Here is an 8,843-nt window from a genome sequence, read left to right as displayed (position 1 = left end):
GTTAGTATGTGTTCAAAACGCACTTAGCAAGAGCACTAGGTGCCCAATGTAAAACTGAAAGCATTTCAGAGTGGTCGTCCGGGATCTTCAATGTATCAGTCCTTGGAACTGTTGTGAGTTGCTGTTTCTTTCATGTGAATGCAAGGGTTTGCGGATTGCCACGGTGTGAATTTGTGAAGTCTGACTGTCCAGCTGTTTGCCGCTTATGGTGTTTCCTTGGTTAGCACTGAAGGTGTCAGCGTTTTGAATCAGAGTCTCCCACCCACACACGTAGTTTCAACTTCTCCTGCATCCTGCAGTGAGTCTGGTGTTGACCTCAGTCCTTTCTAGCTCTGTAAAAGGTCATGACAGACCCAGACTGAAGGAGGTTATAGAACAATACAGCTTCAATTGCTTGAATGTAGTAACCGACTTCAGCTGGGGTTAGGACTGGACTTCAGATTGGGCTGTAATAGGTGATAAGGAGAGGCATGGATCCTGTTGGCAGAGATAATAGTCTGGGATAGTTGGGGGCGGTGCTTGCGCGCCTCCGCCTAGGAGCCGAATCCGCTGGCGACTTCCAGGACGCAGCGCGGTCCGCAGCGCCAGGAGAGGCAGGAAGCCTGCCTCTGCACCCCAGCTGTGCCGCCGACCGGGAGCAGCCGGAGGTAAGTCTGCGCCCCAATCCCCTGCCCCAACCCTGACCCCCCCCAACCCGGAGCCCCTTCCTGCACCCCAACCCCCCAGCCCCACCCCAGAGTCCGCACCCCCAGCCCAGAGCCCTGACCCCTTCCCACACCCCTGCCCCAGCCCAGAGCCCCCTCCCACACCCTGAACCCCTCATCCCCAGCTCCATTGGGTCACGGGCATCAGCAATTTTCTTCAACGGGTCGCCAGAAAAAAAGTTTGAAAACCACTGCTCTAAATAGATGTCTCTGATGATTAGCAGAAACAGCCAGGGAAGTCCTGGAAACCCACACGAAAGGCAATTAGATTCATGCTTATACACTGGCAAAAAAATAGATGTCCTCTGGGAGAAGTCCTTTTTTAAACACTGCTGCTTTCCTCTGCGGGGGGGACAGTGGTTCATCTGGTCCCTCCCCTGTGTAAACAGTGGTTGATGATGTATGAAGCGGTCTCTGCTGGCTTGAATTGGGGGAGCCACAGTTACAACTTCCCAGACACGTTCTCTGGAGCTCCACTCCCCTGGGTTGTGTCTCCTCCATTGTTCCTGTGTTTTACACCATGTGGTCTGTGTGACGGGGCTGGGGAATTCAATTGTCTGGCCAAAGTCCCAGCTCCCTCCTCTTCTGCCCCACACCAGCTAGTTCAGGAGTGTCCTGCTTCTCTCTTAGGGCTGGCCTAAGGTCGACATAGCTACATCGGTCAGAGATGGAGAAAATCCACCCCCTGATCAGTGTCGCTATTCCAACCTAACCCCCCTTGTAGACACAGGGAGGTTGATGGACGAATGCTTCTGTCAACCTAGCTACCGTTGCTCAAGGAGGTAAAGTTACTACACGGACAGAAAACCCCTCTGTGTACGTTACGTCTCCATGATGGAGTTAAGCCAGCATAACCACGGCGATGTAGCTGTGCTGGTACAGTCTCCGTACTGTAGACATACTCTGAGTGGCGTCTCTTTGGGAAGAGAAGCAGGAGTATACTTGCCTTAAGGGGCAAGGACAGGCAGTGCCGTCCTGGGGGATGGGTGCGGCGCTTTATGGCCATGGGAAGGGAGGTGCCTTCTTGGCAAATGCAAGAAGCGGGTGGGCCTAACCGGAAAGCTGTCACACTGAAAAGGGGAACCCCTAGTTTTCCGGTGCAGTGAAAGAGAATGACTTTGCAAAAGGAACCCTTTGTCTGAAGGGTGTGAGCCGTGGGATGGCTGCTGTCAAGCTGGTTTGGGTCTTAAGTGCATGGGTGTGTCATGGAGTAGAGGGGAGATAACTGGCCTTTGGGCTCCCTCCCCCCCTTTTGAAGCTGAAGAAAACAGCTGGCGTTAGGCCTTGCACTTGACTGATAACCCAGTGGTGCTTGCGCTACGGGAGGTGCTCTCCAAGCACAGGCACCTGGAGATCTGGAGAATCAGCCCAGGTTTAATTTGGCTATTCAGATCAGGACACCCACTCCCCAGCACACTCCCACCCTGTTGATCTCATCGCTCAGGGGCCCGTACCTCTGAAAAACTAGAAATACCATGCCCCATGCGCTCTCCTGTTCACAAACCTCTGTGTCATTCACTTTCATTTGAATCCCGTTTTTGCCCATTGTGCTGTGGGATTGCTTCTTCTCAGTATTAACTGAAAAAATGGGGTTTGGATGGTGCTGGCATTTCAGGGTCTCCCTCTGGGTATGCCTCCCCCTCTGGAAAATGCTGGAATAGGTGACATCAGCAGAGTAGGGGAAGCCCAAGCGTGGCAATCTCAAATCAGTTTTCACTCTGCTTCAGTCTTGGGTTAACACTCTGGGTGCAGGGCTCTCAGCCGGTGACAGTGTGGAGCATTTCATTGAAAAAAGGAAACTGAGGTTGCATTTCTGATTGTGTTTTACTTTGTGAGTCAGTCTTGGCCAGAAAATCCTAAAGAACCAACCTTACTTTGTGTGTAAGGCGGGAATGTCTCCTCCTTGGTTATACACAGGTAACAATTTGTAACTCAGCACTCCGATCAGTCTGGGATGAATCAGAAAGTGACGGCCCTTTGCGTAGGCTGAGAACAAAGTTCTTTCACTTTTGTTGGTAACGGGTGCTTTACGTGAGAGACCCTTGATTCATGACCGCAGCTTAGAGTGATAGAAGGTTAGAAGCAGTATCGCACGCCTAGTTGTTAGGTGTGCTGCTTGTGGAAGGGACAGGCAATGTATAAGTGATGTATAAGGTATGTTCGGGCTGAAAATTTGGCTCTTACAAGTTACCCTGGCTTGTTACTGTGAAAGTGGCCTTGTGACTACCAGAGACCTTTGCTGATCATTCAATAATGCCCATTCCAGGAGAGGAAAATCAACATATCATTAACCCTATTAATACTGGTGCATCCTCAGCAGCTGTAGTAAATCCATTTCACCAGCAGGAATGCCAGGACATTCCAGGTATTTCCAGAAAGCACTAAACTTGTGCGTCTGTGGGTCAGATCAGGTAGGGGCAACTTTGCGATTGTTCTTGGTTTCCAGTTGTTGGGGGTGATAAGCTCTCAGGCATAACACCTTGCTTTTAGCTTAAATGGCGGCAACTCTTGGGAAGTTGCTTGTGTATCACAGGATGTTGTTATCTCAGAGTATCTGTCTTTATAGCTATGCCCATCGCTGGCTATGCAGTGACAGTCTGTGTCAGACATGGGAGCACAGCCTTCCGAGGCGCTTGAAGTGGGAAGAAAAGATGATTGTGAGATGCTAGTGGAGTAAGTTTTGCACCATTCCTGTCCTTGATTTTGATCAGCGCTGTTTTTTTAACCTAATCCTTCCTAGGAAAAGCAAAAACTCAGGCAGTAATTCCATCGGGGTATATATCTTTCCACTCCCCAGTAAAACATTTGTCTAGTAAATGTATGAAACACAAGCTCTGAGTTTCCTGGACCACGTCAACACAGATGGGAGCAATCCGGGGACAGGCCTGTCAGCTTTCACTCTGAACAGGAAGGCTCACCGGAGGGGAGAACTCATTGATGGTGCTTTCCCAAAAAAGGTCTGAACTCTTCATTTGATTCTGCCACTTCCCTTGCCACTCCCTTTCCTGTTAGAGGAGGTACTCAGTTTTTTATTCCTTTCTTCAGATCTGCAAGTCTGTTTAAATGCTTCACGTAAACTGAGATGCTGTGTCAGGAACTATAGTTGGGCTGCTGCTGGAGGGGCACGCAGAATGGCTAGATTGAAGGTTTCCATCCACAGAACAGGTACAGCAGTGATACAGGCGTCTCCTTTGCTGCTTTGCTGAATTGATTCAAAACACCCGCCGATTCTCTGGTCTGGGCGAGCTGTGCTCAGCACGGGATCCGAGAGGAGCGGGGGAAGGTAGCTTTACGTCCTCTTTGCAGCTCCCCACCCCGGCTAACATAATTTAGAGCAGTGACAGGCCTGCTCTCTTGTTCTTAGCTGTATGTGACGTGTGTGTGTATGCGTGTGTGTTGTGTTGTGTTGTTTAATAAGACTGGGACTTTTCAGCATGGGAAAGAGACGGCTAAGGGGGGATATGATAGAGGTCTATAAAATCGTGACTGGTGTGGAGAAAGTAAATAAGGAAGTGTTATTTACTCCTTTTCATAACACAAGAACCAGGAGTCACCCAATGAAATTAATAGGCAGCAGGTTTAAAACAAACCAAAGGAAGTATTTCTTCACACAACGCACTGTCAACCTGTGGAACTCCTTACGAGAGACTGTTGTGAAGGCCAAGATTATAACGGGTTGAAAAAGAATCCGATAAATTCATGGAACAGGGGTGCTGCTTTAGCATGTGTGCTAAAGGCCGCGGGTATGCCCGGTGTTGTAGGTTCCCAGCTGGTGTTGGGGCGGCCGGCTGACCTCCGAGGTCCAGGGGCGGCAGCCCACGCAGCAGGGGTCCAGGGGAGGGGTCTGGGCTGCCACTGCCCTGCCACCCGGCCCCTGCAGCCCAGGTTACACATTGCAGGCCGCATATGTGGCCTGCAATGTGTAATATGTTGAGAACCAGTGTCATGGAGGCTAGGTCTATCAATTGGCTATTAGCCAGGATGGGCAGGGATGGTGTCCCTCTGTTTGTCAGAAGCTGGGAATGAGCGACAGGGGATGGATCACTTGATGATTACCTGTTCTGTTCATTCCCTCTGGGGCACCTGGCACTGGCCACTGTTGGAAGATAGGCTATTGGGTTAGATGAACCTTTGGTCTGACCCAATATGGCCGTTCTTATGTCATGACTATGTTGGGAGGTGGCTCTGGATGACTGAGATTTAAAGGGGCAGCCCTCAAGAAGCCAACTTCCCAGCTGCTTTGCACAAAAAGACTGAGAATCAGACCTAACCACCTCTAGCAACAAGGAGGGTGCAAATCACTCTCTGTGCCCATCCAAATCTTGGTGCCTCCAAAGCTGTCAAGCTGATTTCAGATAGAGCATGGAGCAGCTAGCATCTTGTAATGACTTGCACTCAGAACTCAACTGGGGCTGAGGTTTGAACCAACAACCTGGGGAGGGGGGAAGGGCTGTTTGATCTCATGACTGCTCTTTGGAAGCACGCAGTCCCTCCTGTAGATCATTTAGAATTAAGTTTGCTCTCTCTCGTCTCGTGCAGTACTGTAGGAGCCCGGGGTGTGCAGGACTCGCTCTTAAAAGATCACTTTATTAGAGATTTCCCATGTGATAACTCCCCATATGGCCTGTGCTCATGTGAAATCCCTGCCTGGCAGATAAAGTCAGCCCAAAACGTTTCAACTCGGCCACCTCTCGGTTCCCCCTTGGTAACCCCCTAAGTTCTCATACTCTCTCTCTTCATGTGACACCCGAAGGTGATACTTTGGTCTGCTTCTATTCTAAGTGTAGTTTCTCCCTTCCTACTTAACTTGGTGGACTGATTGTTAGTCTCCAGGATTGTGAATGTTGTAGATAGCAACTGTGTGCTCTTCGGTACCAATCTAGGAGTCCACCCCAACCCATAAAATATAGATGGAGGGTGTGTGGGTGCCATATTAAGTTTATTTCAGTCTACAGTTACCACCTTTGTCATTTTCTCTGGGACAAACTGATGTCATGACTGCACTGACGCCTTGCCGAGTGATGTTTCGGTGCATCAGAACATCAGTGGGTTGTAAAATAATGGTGACTTTGGAGGCAAATTTGCATCCTCCCAACGGTGTTGGACAAACAGATCATCGAACGGACATACTCCCAACTTGGGACACCTGACTTAGCAGTAGTCTGCTATGTGAATTTACAGGAAAACGCTCTGTGGAAAGGCAGAACTCTGTTCTCATTTATCTGCTTCTAGTTAAAAAAGAAATACATAACTTTTCTATACAGTTTTTTTTCCTCTGTATTGTTCAAAAGTACAATTTTCTCTCCTGGTGAAATTGAAATTAACATGGCTTTTGTCTGTCTGTGTCTGTGCCCCAGACTCGTCTGTCTTAGATAGAGGTAGGAATGCGCACACATGTGGCATCAGTGTTCATTGTTTGGGAAGCTCACACATTGTATTTATATCCCAGGGAAAACTGTGGCTCTTGGGGACGAATAGTATTTCTCAGTGGTAGTGGTCGACTTTGAATTTTTAAATTTTAAAGACCTGCCCTCTCTAGGCTTTAAAAATGGTGAGGGGACAGTGTCAAGGTCCCGTGTGCTCCCAGACTTTATTAAAAACATTTTCCACCCATGACCCCTTTATTCCCTTTTATTACTGATGACCAAGACACGTATATTTTGAGATACAGACCCAGATGTCCCAGTTCAGGTGCACAGTTGCTGTGACTACCAATGCAGAATGTGCAGTTGGTCATACAAAATGTATCTAACTAGCCACTTGGCTGCACACTTAAGTCATTGCAAATGTATGTGTGGTAACAGCTCACCCAAATTCAGCATGCAGTTGTATGCGTACCTTGCAAAGACGGTTACATGCCCAAGTCCCACGCTGTTATGTTTTAAATTTACTTTGTACACCCAGAGCTGTGGGCGGGGGCACCCTTTGGTGTGGACTTTTGAAGACCAAAACCGAAACTCATAAACTCCTGAAAATCTGTTCCAGAAACATGCAGACATGCACACGCTCTCCTTCTCCTCTTCACACTTCAGAATTTCTGGCATCAGAACTGGGCCCTCAGCAGTGAATTCTGATGCTCACAGTCACTAGATTCTGACGTCCCTGAGACCGGGGGACCATGGCAAAGCAAGGGTATGAGAGGCAGAAGTGGTGCTTTACAGACACACAGCTGGGTAGCTAGCACTGCTGGGAAAAGGCTAGTTCTGTTGGGCTTTGGGAAGCTTTGTCAGAAATGAGCAAGGGCCCCTTTAAGGGAGGTTTTATTCTGTCTGCTTGGGAAATCTCCCTTGTTCAAGTCTTCCTCTTTTCAGAATTATCTCTCTCTGTCTCTTGCCCACAGTCTTCCCTCTCCTAAGCTCTTGAGACAAAGTATTTCAACTCCAACTGCTGGCATCAGCTATCCTAGCTGAACTTCCTTCTGTGTGCTGTAGTGTGGCCTCTCTCTATGAATTGCACTAGTGTCTCTGCACTGCTTAATATTGTGCCTTTTGCCAGCTCTGTGTAATACGTCCATAAACACCCTGTAAAATATGTGCCGGCAATTGCTGTGAGAGGAGTTAACGCTCCAGCTGCATTGCAAAGCAAGATCCCTCCCTTCCCCTCCGACCTCCCACCAGTCAGGGGCTATACACTAGGGTACACCGATCGACATTGCAGCCTGCTCCATGGGATTCCATATGCCACACCGCTACCCTTCCAAATTCCATGTGATGGGGACAGGAGGAAATCTGGTTTGTTACTATGTGACCTGACATGGGTAGTGCATGGGTAGTCCTCCAGGCCTTCTTCATCCCCGAATTTCCTCCTATCTTTATGTCCCATGCCATTCCCAGCGGCCATTATTCTTCTGCTCCGGGTGGGACTGTAGCAGGGCTCCGCTGAGAGCAAGTCAGTGCTTCCTCCGCAGGTGGCTTGAGGGGTTTCTTCTGAGCCGCCTAACGAAAGCAAATAGTCATCTTCTGCCCTCCATGTGCAGCACAGTGTGACACAGGTCTGGAAAGAGTCTTGCATGGGTGTGAGCATTGCACAGGGCCTCCAAGCAAGCTCTGTACACCTGCCTTGTTGTACGAGCGTATGGGCTCCCCGATGCCCACGGAGGGGTTCCCAAAGACTTGTGCCCCCTTGCGGATTACTCTGACCCGTTCGCTCCTGCACCTGCTTTGACTTTCTAGGAACGTGGGGGTCTTGCATGTGAATGTTTTGCCAATAGCCCACCCTGTCGGCACGCGAGAATAAAGCTAGTCTGAAAACCCCCACCAAACCCTACGCTTGCCCCGCCTTTGTTGGTGAAAGAACGTTGAAATCTTTTGACCAGCCCTGCTAGACGGAGCCATCCAGCAGGCAATAGAATCACATGTTTGTAGGCTGTATCTTGTACATCGTGCAGCACAGAAGGGGTTAAATATACCATGACTCCTGCTAAAAAAGTCCCTAATGCTTTTCAGTGTCCCTAAGACACTTTCCTCTTGGCTCTCCTCAGCATCGTTGTTTCTCAGTATCCCCAGGCCCTTCTCCACCCTATGTTGTCTAGTCAGGAAGCTCAGTTTTGAGTCCTACAATCCGACGGGTTTAGAACTGGACTCGTTTTACTGCACTAGCCCATGTACCTGTTCGGATATCAGCAAAGACAAAGCTTATCCTCCGGAAAACGCTCTCTTGCCATTAGACCACTGATGTGCCCAGACCCGATCGTGCTGACCAGTGTTGTCTCTATGTTTCTTTGTACTCCCTCCCTCTGTCTGTATCCATCGGTCGTCTCTTTGCTTCTACCTGGGTTGTAAACTCCTTGGGGCAGGGGCCACCTTTTTGTTCTGGGTCTGTACAGCGCCTAGCACAATGGGCCGTAATAGGGTTCCTGTTTGGCCACTGCAGTACTAATCATACTAAATGTATGTGAGTTCTAAAAGTATGGACCTCCTAGTGGAAGAGTTGCACTCACCATAGGCGTGCTCCCTCGTGGCTGGGTGGAGCGTGGCAGCGCTTCCGTCTCTAGCGCCCCCCTGCCGATGCTCATGGCGGTCCAGCATTAGTCTGTCTCTTGTTGCGACTCGACCTTTTTAGCCAACACACATTCTAATCCGACTTCTTCCAGGGTAACAAAGTCCAGAGTCCTTCCATCAGGTTTTTGTTCCTGACTCT

The 8,843-nt window shown here is 49.3% G+C and overlaps 1 protein-coding gene across 1 annotated transcript in view; it reads left to right on the top strand.

Annotated features, from left to right (window-relative positions):
* Window positions 1–345: 345 nt before the first annotated feature.
* RGS19 (regulator of G protein signaling 19) overlaps window positions 346–8,843 on the top strand; it is a 31,182-nt gene continuing 22,684 nt past the window's right edge. The window contains exon 1 of the mRNA XM_054045944.1: window positions 346–647. The gene's annotated coding sequence lies outside the window, so the exon portion shown is untranslated. The remainder of the gene's footprint in view (window positions 648–8,843) is intronic.

Source organism: Malaclemys terrapin, chromosome 12, assembly GCF_027887155.1.
Source record: "Malaclemys terrapin pileata isolate rMalTer1 chromosome 12, rMalTer1.hap1, whole genome shotgun sequence".
Lineage (NCBI taxonomy): Eukaryota > Metazoa > Chordata > Testudines > Emydidae > Malaclemys > Malaclemys terrapin.
The sequence above is the reverse complement of the archived record's forward strand: the minus strand, read 5'-3'. Positions and strand labels throughout refer to the sequence as shown.